The sequence below is a fragment of the Schistocerca nitens genome, chromosome 7 (assembly GCF_023898315.1).
Source record: "Schistocerca nitens isolate TAMUIC-IGC-003100 chromosome 7, iqSchNite1.1, whole genome shotgun sequence".
NCBI classification, from domain to species: domain Eukaryota; kingdom Metazoa; phylum Arthropoda; class Insecta; order Orthoptera; family Acrididae; genus Schistocerca; species Schistocerca nitens.
In genome coordinates, this window is record NC_064620.1 from 68,762,804 (window position 1) to 68,779,502 (window position 16,699).

Sequence of the window (16,699 nt, forward strand, 5' to 3'; positions counted from 1 at the left end):
TTAACGTGGACTCTCTGTTATTATTTTTGTGGTGTACTGAAGCATAAAACAAATTTTCAAGTTTCTAAGTCCATTATTTAGCGCCTCTGATGTTTCCAAAAAAACATGGATTCTGGCATTAAGTTTTGTTTTATGGTTTTGGAAACCAGCATCACTTATTTATAACTTCTAACTGCACCTTCTGACCAAATTCTGGGTTCCTAGCGTCATTATTTAGCGCCTCTGATTTTTCCCTTAAAACGGCATTTTTCCATAAACTATTAAGTTTAGAACATCAAGACTTTGTATTTGGAACATTTTTACACTAAACTATAATTTAACAAAGTTTTAAACATAAATTTTGATTTTTAATTTCATAATAAATTGCGGTGCAATACTTGTGCGCTACATGCAGATGCGTTAAGGTGACTTGGCACTACTAGCAGTGAAATGGGGTAAGTCCAGGCGCACTCGCTCGCCTCTGTATCTCACACATGATACAGCTCTTGGTTTGCTTTAAGCAGGGCACAAGATTCTAAAAGTCAGTTTTGCTTGAAGAAAGAGAGGCCATCCATTTTACAAAAACCTGCTTGAAACACCTGAAGAACTGTCTCCAGGCAGATGCTATCAGTACTCTCCAGTCCCCTGCAGGACAGTCCCATGGAGATAAGTGATAAGCTTATAAATGTGTCATGGCCCAAGAACTAAATTTGATAAGAAATGCACAAAACATATTGTATCTTAAACAATTGATATCTATTTAGTATTTTTAAGGTAAATTACTTTGATACCTAAACAATAACTAGGGACTGGAAAGTGTAGCATCTGTTTTTAGCAAAATTCACAGCTATTTTTATCAACATTCGTATATGTTTTTTTGTTTGTAAATGATTAGATGCAAAAATTTAAAAGGTTGTGAAAACAAACACAGCCTCAGTTCTTTGAAATTGACTGATAAAAAATGTGCTGATTGGGAACTTTTTGACTGGTGTGTCTGCTTTTGCAAAAACTTCAACACTTTTTTCTCCCAAAATGGTCTTTTTTTCATTTGGTTGCATTTATAGTTTAAAAAATGATTATTCTGTGTTAAAAAGCAGCAGCATTTTCCTGCCAATGAACTGAATGTATTCCTGATTTTAGGTGCTTCTGATGTTATTTGTGTTTCCCTTCGACCTTTTGTGGGCATTCATAGCTGTGCGACCCATGCTTGACAATGCTACAGATAAAACTGACAAGGCACTTAGCGGTGACGTAGAACTGAACGCTGGGTAACTCCATTTTAAAGTTAGGGGAAGAATTTTAGCACACCGAAAATTGTTACAGATTCTGTTTTCCATTTGCTATAGTGCAGAGTGTGGGCACTATAGGCTGTAGTGGCAGATGGTAATGAGTGTAAACAAACTTGAATTTTGACTGGCAGAGGGCGACAAGCCCCGCCTCCCTTTCTCAAGGCACCAGCCTACAGCAGAAATGACTCATTGTCACAGGGATCACTGATTTCCTCTCATGTTGTAGTGACGTGATTAAGATTCATGATGCACCAGAATTGGTCACTGCACTTATTTCAAAATAAGAAAAGACAATGATGAGCAAAGCACAACACAAAGCATTCGGGGACAGCTAGTGTGCAGAGTATTATTAACTAAATAGTTCAAGCCTGACATCTAGTGGTATTTGGTGCAACCACAGTTCATAACATCTGCCACGTAATTCACAACATTAGAAGTGTCCACATTATACCATCTTTTGAGCTTTAGCTAACAAATGTATGCGTTAATTGGATAGATAAAAAATCTGCTCACCAAGCGGTGGCAGAACACACACATGAAAGATGGTTGTAATTTGCAAGCTTTTGCAGCCAGTGTTTCCTTCTTCAGGCAGAAGAGTTGAAGGGTAAGGAAGAGGGGTGAAGGAAAAGGACTGGAGGGGTCTTGGAAAAGGGGTGGATTTCGGGAAAGTCACCCAGAGTCGTGGATCAGGGGAGACTTACCGTGCGGGATGATAGGGAAAGTCTTTCCTTCTCATCCCGTACGAAAGCTTGTCAATTACAACCATCTTTTATGTCTGTGTTCTGCCGCTGCTTGGTGAGTAGATTTTTTATCTATCCAATTAAATAATTTTGTCAGTAGTTAAATGTGCACTTTTGTGTGTTATAAAATGCTGTGTCCCATGGCTGAGTACTACGTTGCATTATGTGGCCTGTATCTTAAATAGAACCATTTACTGCCCACAATTGGTATGTTACCAGATCATTGAGTACATCGATATGCCGTTGTGTCCATACATTTATTATTTTTTTCAGAGAAGTTCTTATGCACGTTATCTTTCGAAATTGAGCTTCACCAGCTGATGTACAACACTGGTAACTGAAAATTAGCTATATTTTCGATATTTATATGCAGAAAATAATGTAATGGGTTGAAGGTGACATGCAGTCTCCCATCCTTCATCAAAGACACCAACCACTTTCTCGAACGCCTGGAATCCTTACCCAATCTGTTACCCCCGGAAACCATCCTTGTAACCATTGATGCCACTTCCTTATACACAAATATTCCGCATGTCCAGGGCCCCACTGCGATGGAGCACTTCCTTTCACGCCGATCACCTGCCACCCTACCTAAAACCTCTTTCCTCATTACCTTAGCCAGCTTCATCCTGACCCACAACTTCTTCACTTTTGAAGACCAGACATACCAACAATTAAAGGGAACAGCCATGGGTACCAGGATGGCCCCTCGTACACCAACCTATTTATGGGTCGCTTAGAGGAAGCCTTCTTGGTTACCCAGGCCTGCCAACCCAAAGTTTGGTACAGATTTATTGATGACATCTTCATGATCTGGACTCACAGTGAAGAAGAACTCCAGAATTTCCTCTCCAACCTCAACTCCTTTGGTTCCATCAGATCCACCTGGTCCTACTCCAAATCCCATGCCACTTTCCTTGATGTTGACCTCCATCTGTCCAATGGCCAGCTTCAGACATCCGTCCACATAAAACCCACCAACAAGCAACAGTACCTCCATTATGACAGCTGCCACCCATTCCACATCAAACGGTCCCTTCCCTACATCCTAGGTCTTCGTGGCAAACGAATCTGCTCCAGTCTGGAATCCCTGAACCATTACACCAACAACCTGAAAACAGCTTTCGCATCCCGCAACTATCCTCTCGACCTGGTACAGAAGCAAATTACCAGAGCCACTTCCTCATCCCTTCATCCCCTCAAACCCAGAACCTCCCACAGAAGAACCACAAAAGTGCCCCACTTGTGACAGGATACTTTCCGGGACTGGATCAGACTCTGAATGTGGCTCTCCAGCAGGGATACGACTTCCTCAAATCCTGCCCTGAAATGAAATCCATCCTTCATGAAATCCTCCCCACTCCACCAAGAGTGTCTTTCCGCCGTCCACCTAATCTTCGTAGCCTCTTGGTTCATCCCTATGAAATCCCCAAACCACCTTCCCTACCCTCTGGCTCCTACTTTTGTAACCGCTCCCGGTGTAAAACCTGTCACACGCACCCTCCCACCACCACCTACTCCAGTCCTGTAACCCGGAAGGTGTACACGATCAAAGGCAGAGCCACGTGTGAAAGCACCCACGTGATTTACCAACTAACCTGCCTACACTGTGAAGCTTTCTATGTGGGAATGACCAACAACAAACTGTCCATTCGCATGAATGGACACAGGCAGACAGTGTTTGTTGGTAATGAGGATCACCCTGTGGCTAAACATGCCTTGGTGCACAGCCAGCACATCTTGGCACAGTGTTACACTGTCCGGGTTATCTGGATACTTCCCACTTACACCAACCTGTCAGAACTCCGGAGATGGGAAGTTGCCCTTCAGTATATCCTCTCTTCGCGTTACCCACCAGGCCTCAACCTCCGCTAATTTCAAGTTGCCGCCGCTCATACCTCACCTGTCATTCAACAACATCTTTGCCTCTGTACTTCCACCTCGACTGACATCTCTGCCCAAACTCTTTGACTTTACAAATGTCTGCTTGTGTCTGTATATGTGCGGATGGATATGTGTGTGTGTGTGTGCGTGCGCGAGTGTATACCTGTCCTTTTTTCCCCCTAAGGTAAGTCTTTCCACTCCTGGGATTGGAATGACTCCTTACCCTCTCCCTTAAAACCCACATCCTTTCGTCTTTCCCTCTCCTTCCCTTTTTCCTGATGAAGCAACCGTTGGTTGCGAAAGCTTGAACTTTGTGTGTGTGTTTATATTTGTTTGTGTGTCTATCAACATGCCAATGCTTTCGCTTGGTAAGTCACATCATCTTTGTTTTTAGATATATTTTTCTCACGTGGAATGTTTCCCTCTATTATATTCATATAATGTAATTGGATGGATAAAAAATTACTCAGCAAATGGCAAATGGACAACACACTCACAAAAAAGGTTTTACATATGCAAGCTTTTGAAGCCAGTCACTCCTTTCTCTGGCAGAAGGGTTGAAGGGGAAGGAAGAGGGGTGAAGGAAAAGCATGTGAGAGGTTTGGGAAAAGGTGTAAATTTCAGAAAAGTCACCCAGAACTCTGGGCCAGTAGATACTTACGGGACATATTCCCATAATGTTAGGTTGAAACTGAACATTAAAAATATGAAGCAGGAAAATAAGTCAGAACAGTTGAGAAAATCCTGTTGGACAACAACAAAAAACCAACAGAAGATACTCCTTGAAGTGGAGCAACAGAGACTAATGTTTAAAAGAGAGATATCCAACTTCAGTATCATCTACAACTGTTTGTTTGCTTGTAGAAATTGACATGTGAGTACTTTACTGGATTTATCGCATTATTTTCAGGCCTTCTATTTTTTACCTTAAGGGTACAGGTGATGGCTGACAGGCAGGAATATGGCTGCCATGTTTAAGTTGTACTGGGGATGTGCACATTACGGTGTTGCATCAGTCCCTTTTTGCAGCTTCATAAGGGCGTTAAAGGAAGTACCAGAGAAAAGATTTTTGAGTGTGCTGTTTCAACACTGTTATGTAAAGGTGTGCATCCATCTTGATGGCAGGACTGCACCAAAACTGCCACAGCACCAAGGAATCGCTACAAATTCCTGTGAATAGCTTCTCACATGAACAGCTTTGCAAAATAAATAAACAAAATATAACAAAATTAAAAAGAAATATATAATTTGTTGTTGTTGTTGTGGTCTTCAGTCCTGAGACTGGTTTGATGCAGCTCTCCATGCTACTCTATCCTGTGCAAGCTTCTTCATCTCCCAGTACCTACTGCAGCCTACATCCTTCTGAATCTGCTTAGTGTATTCATCTCTTGGTCTCCCTCTACAATTTTTACCCTCCACGCTGCCCTCCAATACCAAATTGGTGATCCCTCGATGTCTCAGAACATGTCCTACCAACCAATACCTTCTTCTAGTCAAGTAGTACCACAAGCTCCTCTTCTCCCCAATTCTATTCAATACCTCCTCATTAGTTATGAGATCTACCCATCTAATCTTTAGCATTCTTCTGTAGCACCACATTTCAAAAGCTTCTATTCTCTTCTTGTCTAAGCTATTTATCGTCCATGTTTCACTTCCATACATGGCTACACTCGATACAAATATTTTCAGAAACGACTTCCTGACATTTAAATCTATACTCGATGTTAACAAATTTTCCTTCTTCAGAAACGCTTTCCTTGCCATTGCCTGTCTACATTTTATATCCTCTCTACTTTGACCATCATCAGTTATTTTGCTCCCCAAATAGCAAAACTCCTTTACTACTTTAAGTGTCTCATTTCCTAATCTAATTCCCTCAGCATCACCTGACTTAATTAGACCACATTCTATTATCCTCATTTTGCTTTCATTAATGTTCATCTTATACCCTCCTTTCAAGTCACTGTCCATTCCGTTCAACTGCTCTTCCAAGTCCTTTGCTGTCTCTGCCAGAATTACAATGTCATCGGCGAACCTCCAAGTTTTTATTTCTTCTCCATGGATTTTAATACCTACTTTGAACTTTTCTTTTGTTTCCTTTATTACTTGCTCAATATACCTATTGAATAACTTCAGGGAGAAGCTACAACCCTGTCTCACTCCCTTCTCAACCACTGCTTCCCTTTAATACCCCTCGACTCTTATAACTGCCATCTGCTTTCTGTACAAATTGTAAATAGCCTTTCGTTCTCTGTATTTTACCCCTGCCACCTGAAAGAGAGTATTCCAATCAACATTTTCAAAAGCTTTCTCTAAGTCTACAAATGCTAGAAACGTGGGTTGCCTTTCCTTAATCTTTCTTCTAAGATAAGTTGTAGGGTCAGTATTACCTCACGTGTTCCAACATTTCTACGGAATCCAAACTTATCTCCCCCGAGGTTGGCTTCTATCAGTTTTTCCATTCATCTGTAAAGAATTGGCGTTAGTATTTTGCAGCTGTGACTTATTAAACTGATAGTTTGGTAATTTTCACATCTGTCAACACCTGCTTTCTTTGGGGTTAGAATTATTATATTCTTCTTGAAGTCTGAGGGTATTTCGCCTGTCTCATACATCCTGATCACTAGATGGTAGAGTTTTGTTACGACTGGCTCTCCCAAGGCTGTCAGTAGTTGTAATGGAATGTTGTCTACTCTGGGGGCCTTGTTTCGACTCAGGTCTTTCAGTGCTCTGTCAAACTCTTCACGCAATATCATATCTCCCATTTCATCTTCATCTACAGCCTCTTCCATTTCCATAATATAGTCCTCAAGTACATCGCCCTTGTATAAACCCTCTATATACTCCTTCCACATTTCTGCTTTCCCTTCTTTGCTTAGAACTGGGTTTCCGTCAAAGCTCTTGATATTCATGCAAGTGGTTCTCTTTTCTCCAAAGGTCTCTTTAATTTTCCTGTAGGCAGTATCTATCTTACCCCTAGTGAGACAAGCCTCTACATCCTTACATTTGTCCTCTAGCCATCCCTGCTTAGCCATTTTGCACTTCCTGTCGATCTCATTTTTGAGACGTTTGTATTCCTTTTTGCCTGCTTCATTTACTGCATTTTTATATTTTCTCCTTTCATCAATTAAATTCAATATTTTTTCTGTTACCCAAGGGTTTCTACTATCCCTCAAAGATACCCATTCTTCTTCTACTGTATTTCTTTTCCCCCATTCCTGTCAATTGTTCCCTTATGCTCTCCCTGAAACTCTGTACAACCTCTGGTTCTTTCAGTTTATCCATGTCCCATCTCCTTAAATTCCCACTTTTTTGCAGTTTCTTCAATTTTAATCTACAGTTCATAACCAATAGATTGTGATCAGAGTCCACATCTGCCCCTGGAAATGTCTTACAATTTAAAACCTGGTTCCTAAATCTCTGTCTTACCATTATATAATCTATCTGATACCTTTTAGTATCTCCAGGATTCTTCCATGTATACAACCTTCTTTCATGATTCTTAAACCAAGTGTTAGCTATGATTAAGTTATGCTCTGCGCAAAATTGTACCAGGCGGCTTCCTCTTTCATTTCTTAGCCCCAATCCATATTCACCTACAATGTTTCCTTCTATCCCTTTTCCTACTCTTGAATTCCAGTCACCCATGACTATTAAATTTTTGTCTCCCTTCACTATCTGAATAATTTCTTTTATCTCATCATACATTTCATCAATTTCTTCGCCATCTGCAGAGCTAGTTGGCATATAAACTTGTACTACTGTAGTAGGCGTGGGCTTCGTGTCTATTTTGGCCACAATAATGCGTTCACTATCCTGTTTGTAGTAGCTTACCCGTACTCCAATTTTTTTATTCATTATTAAAGCTACTCCTGCATTACCCCTATTTGATTTTGTATTTATAGCCCTGTATTCACCTGACCAAAAGTCTTGTTCCTCCTGCCACCGAACTTCACTAATTCCCACTATATCTAACTTTAACCTATCCATTTCCGTTTTTAAATTTTCTAACCTACCTGCCCGATTAAGGGATCTGACATTTCATTCTCCGATCCATAGAATGCCAGTTTTCTTTCTCCTGATAACAACGTCCTCTTGAGTAGTCCCCGCCCGGAGATCCGAATGGGGGACTATTTTACCTGCAGAATATTTTACCCAAGAGGACGCCATCATCATTTAATCATACAGTAAAGCTGCGTGCCCTCGGGAAAAATGACGGCTGTAGTTTCCCCTTGCTTTCAGCCGTTCACAGTACCAGAACAGCAAGGCCATTTTGGTTAGTGTTACAAGGCCAGATCAGTCAATCATCCAGCTGATTTATATCAAAGCTGATTGTTAGTTTGTTTCGTAAAGGCGATCTACATGCAAAACTAATGGAGACTCACCTCAGTTTATTCGACAGAATAAAAATATGTTACGGAGTGCTCCCAGGTGCAGTGCAAGCTGCTTTTAAGTAAGCAATCCAACAAAAGTCTAGTCCATTACTAACAGAGTCTGAAGATTAACGACTCTTAAATAAAATCCATCAAATCAATACATCAAATGGCTTGAAAATTCACTATGTGAACACTGTAATCTAATTACAAGTGCGTCAGACTGGCCGTAGGCTGGCTTATATGCAGAATTGTGGTGATGAGTGCCTTCTGGATACTGGCACTGAGATGGTAGGCAGTAATGTTGTGCCAGCTATTTGGTTTCCATAGTGATGCCTAGTGGTGCCAGTACAGTAGGGAACACAGCACTCATTTTATTTTTAGGGAAAGAACAACCAAGCTATTCAGATGCTTTTCTTCTGTAAGTCGGTACAATGAATGTCCTTCTTTGTTTCTCATTTGTTGTCTGCACTGCTTCTCTGCCTCATAATTTCTTAGGCAAACAATAGATGTCATTAACTTACATAATAAATTAAGTTGTGGACGAGCAGTGTGAATAACAAACTCAAAACCCAAAATGTATATGAGACATGTTATTCCATCTGGTGTGCAGAACATGTGTGATTGACAAATACCACTTGAAGAAGAATGTGTTAGTCTTAATTCCAAAGAAGGCAATTGCTGACTGGTGTGAATATTACCAAACTACGGACTTAAATAAGTCATGGTTGCAAAGTAACAGCATAAATTATTTATGGGGAAAATGGAAAGACTGGCTGAAGCTGACCCTCAGAAAAGACCATTTCAGATTCTGGAGAAACACAGAGACTGTAAGAATACTTACAACTTGTACAGAAACCAAACTTCAGTTTTAAAACTCTAAACACACAAACGGCAGTCAATAGTTGAGAAGGGAATGAGGCAGGGCAGTCTAATCCCTATGTAGTTTGATCTGGATATTGAGCAAGCAGTGAAGGAAATCACAGAGAATAATCTGCAGAGGAAGTTAAAGTTCAGAGAGAAGAAGTAAAAACTTAAAAAATTATGGTTTCCTTGTGACTTTATAATTCTGTCAGAGATGGCAGTGACATTAAGAGCAGTTGGACGGAATGGATAATGTCTTGAAAGGAGGTTATAAGATGAACATTGACAAAAGTAAAGCAAGAGTAATGGCATGCTGTTGAATTTAATCAGGTCCTGATGAGGGAATTAGATTAAGAAATGAGACTTTGGAAATAGTAGATGAGCTTTGGTATTTGGGGAGCAAAATACCTGTTTGTAGCAGCAACAAAGAGGATATAAAATGTGAAGTAGCAAGAAAACTGTCTCTGAAAAGAAGAAATATCTTAAAATCAAATTTTTAAATTTTATTGCAACGCAGTCTTCAATGAAGGAATTTGCCTGGGGTGTAGCCTTCATGTAAACAAAATGCGAATGATAAACAGTGCATATGAGGATGGTTTGGTTTGGCCACAGTTCATACCTTAGTTCATGTAATTTCACCATGGCGACAGCACATGTGTGCGGGCATGCATTGTCTCGATGAAAGATGACCTCCTTCCTAGCTAAATCTGACCTTTTTTTAACGTATCCTTTGTTGCGACTTGTCCAAGAGATTAGCATAGTATTCTCCAGTAATTGTTTGCCCAGTGGGGAGATAATCTACAAACAGAATCCTCTTCGCATCCCGGAACACTGATGCCATGACCTTTCCTGCCAAAGGAATTGTCTTTGCTTTCTGTGATGATGGAGAATCAGCATGTTTCCACTGCTTTGACTGTTGTTTTCTCTCTGGGGAATAGTTGTGCAGCCCCCAGGGGCTCAGCATTCATTTGCTGAGTACGGGCTTGGCGACCCCGGGGTCCTGAGCTGGGGACTGGTCAGTGCCGCCAGTCTCCTGTCACCGTTACCCCCGGACATGCTTCAGCGACCACCGTATGGCACGATGGTGGAATGTTGTGTGCTGCAGGAAATGGTAATCTTGGCTTGACCACCTGGATTGCGAGGAAGGTCAACCTCTATAAAAAAACCCTCAATCTTACGGTGTGCTGCGCGCCTATAGGGTGCATGGCTGTTGGGGTGGAACAGTCGCAAGCAGGCACTCCAGTTGTATAAGGCTTACTCAGGCACACGGGGCTCTGTCTAAGTGGACCTTTAGTTCCCTGGCTGCTCGTAGGACCGCAATGGACCCTTCGACCTCTACGTTTCCCCCTACCAGTGGATTGGGTGGGCCACTGGTAGGTAAACACACCCCATCGAAAAAGCGACTTCGTGCTGCGAGTCCTCCAGCGCCTGGTGTTACTATAGATTTATCAGACTGTCGTAACAGACCACATGCTGATAACCAGAATGTGTTTTTGATTGTCAAACAGGAGGAGGGTAACTTTGAGAGGGTTTCTCCCTTTTACATCCACAAGGGTGTTGAGGGAATTGCAGGAACACTGAAATCTGTGAAGCGACTGCGCAATGGGACTCTGTTAGTTGAGACTTCTACTGCCCGTCAAGTCGCTTCTCTTCGGAAAGCACCCTGTCTCGGAGAGTACGCTATCGAGACCGAGCTCCACTCCACTTTGAACTATAGTAAGGGTGTTGTGACATGTAGGGACTTGGTGGATATCCCCAAAGACGAGTTGAAATCTGAGTGGGCTGACGAAGGTATTGTTGACGTGCAGCATATTATGAAACGAGTCGATGGGGACCTAGTCAAATCTGACTCGTTTATTCTCACGTTCAGTTGCCCGAGACTCCCAGAGCATGTTAAAGCGGGTTTCTTACGTTTGCCAGTACGCCCATATTTCCCCAACCCAATGCACTGTTTTAAATGTCAGCGCTTTGGGCATACTACGTTGGGGTGCAATGGGATAGCCACTTGTGGTAAATGTGGTCAGCCTGCCCATGAAGGAGCCGATTGTTCATCGCCTGTGAAGTGCGTGAATTGCTCTGGGAGTCATCCTGTCTGGAGCCGGGTCTGCCCCATCTATCTCGAGGAACGGAAGATACAGGAGGTCAAAACATCTAAGCGCATCCACTATGGTGATGCCAAGAAGCTCTTTAAGGCCATGCAGCCTCCTGTGTTTACAACATCTTTCACTTCTGCTCTGCAGAAACTGGTACAGTTGGCCACTGTTGCTACACAAACGGAGGTTGCTAGTGTCAGCACTAATACCTGCGTTTGCCAGTGCACTTGTGCTGCTGCGGTTGTTTTGCAACCTGCAGCTCTCCCCACAATGTTGGACAAGGCCGTGGTTGCCGACATTGGGGTACTTCCTGCCCCTCCCAATATGGTGCCTTCAAATGGTTCAAATGGCTCTGAGCACTATGGGCCTTAACTTCTGAGGTCATCAGTCCCCTAGAACTTAGAACTACTTAAACCTAACTAACCTAAGGACAGCACCCACATCCATGCCCGAGGCAGGATTCGAACCTGCGACCGTAGCTGTCGCGCGGTTCTAGACTGTAGCGCCTAGAACCGCTCGGTCAACCCGGCCGGCTATGGCACCTTCTGCCCAGGCGAGTAAAGCTCCAACTGTTGACAAGGTTCTGCATTCTAAGCCCCCCAAGACAAAGTCGCCGAAGGTGAAGGTTTTGCCACCTGAGGAGACTAGTCAGGGTCAGTCCGATGATGAGGCCATCGTACTGTCTGACATCTCCCTTGGGTCTCCATCGGAGCTGATGGACATTGATGTCGACCGGGGGCAATCTTCTCGCCCCAGGAATAAATCTCCGGCCAGTACGGGCTCTCCTCCAAAGCACAGAGGCAGGGTGAAAGTTCAGCCACCGTGATCACTGTCTCCCATATTACAGTGGAACCTGAATGGGTTCAGGACGCATGTGGCCGAATTACAACTCCTTGTACGAGAGCGCCCCTTGTGCTTATGTCTCCAAGAGACACATTTTCAGGCCACTGATGCTCCTTCTTTACGGGGCTATACCGTGTATCGAAAAGATGATCTGATGGGGGAAAGGGCAAAGGGTGGTGTTGCGGTTTTTGTGTGTGACATGCACCACTCATCTGAGCTCCCTCTCGTTACGGACTTGCAAGCAGTTGCAGTTGACCTTCTTGTGGGGTGGAGGCTCACAATCTGTTCCGTTTACTTACCGCCTCAGGATGCAATTGACTCTGAGGCTCTCACAGACCTTATTAACCAACTCCCCCACCCATTTCTCCTTCTGGGGGACTTCAATGCTCATAATGTCTTATGGGGCTCTACGACTACTTGCCCCAGGCAGGGGTTGCGTTCTGGAAAGCCTCACGACGTCCGAAGAACTGAGCATCCTCAACTCTGGTGCTCCCACTCATTTCTGTACTGCTTCTGGGTCATCGTCAGCTATTGACCTTTCCTTTAGCTCTCCAGCACTCGCGGATTCTGCTCTGTGGGAGGTTGCTGCTGACCTCCATTCTAGTGACCACTTCCCCCTTTGGATTTGCCTCCTGGATGAGGCTGTGGCATTACCAGTGCTACCCAGGTGGCACCTCTGCAGAGCTGACTGGACACTTTTCATCCATTTGGCTGTTTTGGAACTCCGTTCCAGCATCCACGAATGGGTTGATCATGTTACAGCCGTGATCTCCCATGCTGCTGAATTGTCGATCCCACGGTCCTCAGGTCATCCCAAGAGGCGTCCTGTCCCTTGGTGGACCACTGAGTGCCGCTCAGCCCTCCGAGCCCGCCGTGTAGCTCTGCGCCGCTTCAAGTGCCGTCCCTCAGCTGACAATCTTGTGGCCTTTCGGGTGGCAAGGGCCAAGGCGCGGCAAGTGATTAAAGAGAGCAAACGACGGTCATGGCAATCGTTCTTGAACTCCATCTCCCACTCCACTAGTTCTACGAAAGTATGGGAAGCCGTCAGGAGGATTTCCGGGAAACGCAGTCAACTACCTGTCATGGCATTGCTGCATCAGGGATGTCTCCTCACGGCGCCGAGAGACATTGCCCAGACACTGGCCATGCATTTTGCGGAATCTACCGCCACTATTAACTGTGATCCAGATTTCTGCCGCTACCGCACTGCCATCGAGAGGGGTCACTTGGATTTCCGGTCTCGAAATTCTGAACCCTACAACTGCCCCTTCACAATGTGGAATTCGGCGCTGTCTGTGGCTCATGATACTTTGCCCGGTCATGATCAAATCCGGTACAGCATGCTGCACCACTTGTTTGCTGCCATCCAAGGAAGTTCTCCTGAATTGTTTTAATATGATATGGTTATCCGACACGTTCCCTGATTCGTGGAGGGAGGCGATTTTGATTCCCCTCCTCAAACCGGAGAAGGACCGAACGCATCCCAGTAGTTATTGGAGTATTGCTTTGACGAGCTGTGTCGGGAAGACGTTGGAATGCATGGTCAACCATCGCCTGGTTTGGCTGCTCGAGACCAGGCAGCTCCTTAGCCACTCTCAGTGTGGCTTTCGGAGATGTTGTTCAACTATAGACGACTTGACCCTGCCTGAGGCGGCCATCCAGCAGGCCTTCCTACGTAACCAGCATTGTCTAGGTGTATTCTTTGACATTAATAAGGCGTATGACACTACTTGGCGCCGCCTTATCCTCAATCAACTCCATCAGTGGGGCTTTCTTGGCCATCTCCCCATCTTCATTCGGTCCTTTCTTTCCCACCGCCTCTTTCGATATCGGGTTGGTAATGTGCTATCTGATTTGTATGTGCAGGAGAATGGTGCTCCTCAGGGACGCGTTTTAAGTGTCACCCTCTTTGCCGTCGCCATTAACAGTATCACGTCCACTATCCGGAGTCCTGCCCAGTGCTCCTTGTTTGTGGACGATTTTGCTGTTTTCTGTTCTTCCTCCAGTCTTGTCACTGCTAGTCGGCAGTTGCAGCTTACGATAAAGCAATTAGAGGCATGGACTGCGAAGACGGGTTTTACCTTTTCTGCAGACAAATGTGTGTGTGTTCATTTTAATCATTCTTGACGTCTTTTTACCTCCCTTGAATTTCGTCTGAGGGACACCATTCTTTCTTTTAGCAACACTGTAGGGTTTCTGGGCCTTACTTTTGATTCCAAGTTGTCGTGGTTGCCGCACCTTAAAGACCTCAAGGTGCGGGCCCTGAAGGCACTGAATATTTTGAAGTGTCTGAGCCATCGGTCCTGGGGAGCAGATCGGGCGCGTCTGCTGCAGTTTTATAGGGCTTTCGTCCGGTCGCGTCTTGACTATGGATGCACCATGTATGGGTCAGCGAGGCCTTTGTATCTGAAAATTCTTTACGCAGTACACTATGAGGGTATCAGGCTGGCCACTGGTGCCTTCCGTACCAGTCCCATTCCCAGCCTGTGTGCTGAGGCAGGGGAACTGCCGCTAGCCATCCAGTGGAAACTCCTCATGGTGCGACGGGTGTGTCAATTCCTTGCCTCTCCTACCTCCCCTGCGTACCCTACCGCCTATGAACGTCTCTTTTTCCAGTCGTCCCAGGGCAACGGGACCATTTGGGATTCTTGCCAAATGGTTTGCTTGAGTCCCTTGGTGTGGAGCGTGTGGCACCCTTACTCCAGGGTTTTACCCGCCTGCCTCCCTGGTTGCTCCAGAGGCCCAGCGTCCTTTAGACTTGTCAGAGTACCGGAGGAGCTGCACTCCTGCGTTTGTTTTTACCTCCTCATTTTATGATATTTTAAACCAGCATCCTGACCATGTACCAGTATTTACGGATGGCTCTAAACAGGAGGACTCTGTTGGTTGTGCTGTTGTTTTCCGTGATCGAGTCTTCAAGTTACAGCTTTCTGCGGCGTTTACCATCTTTATTGCCAAATTGTTTGCGATCTAGCGGGCATTGACGCAGATGAGATGTGTTCCCAGTCTTAAGTTTCTCATCTGTTCTGACTCCCTGAGTGCCCTTCAGACCATGCAACACTTGTACCCAGCAGATACGGTCGTCCAGAACATCCATGATGCCCTACTCCACCTGCAACAGCAGGGGAAGGAGGTTTCTTTCTGCTGGGTGCCGGGGCACGTGGGTATTAGGGAAAATGAACTGGCGGATGTGGCTGCCAAAGATGCATGTTCCCTCCCTCACATTGTTGAATGTACCGTCCCCCTCCATGCTGTTACCTCCCTTTTGCGTTTTCGTGTTATGCATCAATGGGAAGAGGTGTGGATGGCAGGCGGTGAAAATAAGCTGCGTCTGGTCAAGGCCACCACGTCATGCAGGCGGGATGAGGTTCTCCTCACTCGCCTCCACATCGGGCACAGTCCCTTAACGCATGGTTTTTTACTCCGGCGGGAGGACCCCCCAATCTGCAGTGCTTGTGGCATCCAGATTACTGTCCGCCACATTTTACTTGACTGTCTTTTATTCTCTGACCAGAGGGCGGTGGTTCCCTTGCCACCAGATTTGCCCTCTATTTTGCAAGATGACGCACCGACTGTGGTTAAGGTCTTATGGTTTTGTGTCCTTTCCAATTTGTTGCCTCGGATTTTAGGGAGAGGATTTTAATGTGCTGCTGGGTGACTGGCTCACCCAGGTTTTAGGTAAGAGGTCCGCCAGTCACGATTACCTACTTGTTTCACTTCGATTTCTGTTCTCTTTTCCTTGTGTTTCCTTTCCTTTTTTAGTACGTTTCTTCTCCTCTTATTTTGCCTCTGTATGTGAGGATTTGGAACTGCATCAGGTCTGTGTCTTTTAGCCGTTCTCCTTGTTCGCTGTCCATCTTCGTCCCTTCACTGCATGTGTTCCTGTGTCTATGCGTTTGGGCACTGATGCCCATGCTGTTTAGTGCCCGAAAACCTCAAACCACACACACACACACACACACACACACACACAATAGTAGTGCACCCAAGTTTCATCTATGGTCACACACTGGCGCAAAAAATCTTGTTCGTTTCTCCTAAAACGGGCCAAACATTGTTCCGATATGTCCATTCTCATGCGTTTTTGAACCAGCGTCAAGAGTCGCGGCACACATCTTCTAGATAATTTTATCGTTTCCAATTCTTCAGTTAAAATGTGATATACCCTTTCAGATGACATCTGGCAAGCGTGAGCAATTTCATGCACTTGCCATTTGTGAATCTCCATGACCATTTTGTGCATTTTTGCAAATGACCATTTTGTGCATTTTTGCAATGATTTCTGGAGTAGTGACACATCTTGGCTGACCACTGCATGGATCATCATCTAAGCTCTCCTGACCAAATTTAAATTCATTTGTCCACTTGGCAACAGTTGAATATGAAGGAGCAGTGGAAATCCGCATGAATATCCTTTGCTTACATACATTTCTTTACGAAGTACTTAATCACTGCTCGAATCTCGATTTTTTTTTTTTTCCCCCCCTCCTATCTTCGCAAATCACTACGTGGGAACAACAACAGTGCCATGTCACTGTCACAGCTGTCTTCCAGGAGCACTGAAGTGGAACGTGTTTACAGGCAACAGTCCAATGAATATCATGTGTTAATATCCATTTTCTTCAGCATTTATG

At 44.5% G+C, this 16,699-nt stretch overlaps 1 protein-coding gene across 3 annotated transcripts in view; it reads left to right on the forward strand.

Annotated features, from left to right (window-relative positions):
* The window catches only part of LOC126194934 (uncharacterized), a 274,312-nt gene that overhangs the window by 119,531 nt on the left and 138,082 nt on the right, over positions 1 to 16,699 (forward strand). The gene's annotated exons all lie outside the window — the stretch shown is intronic.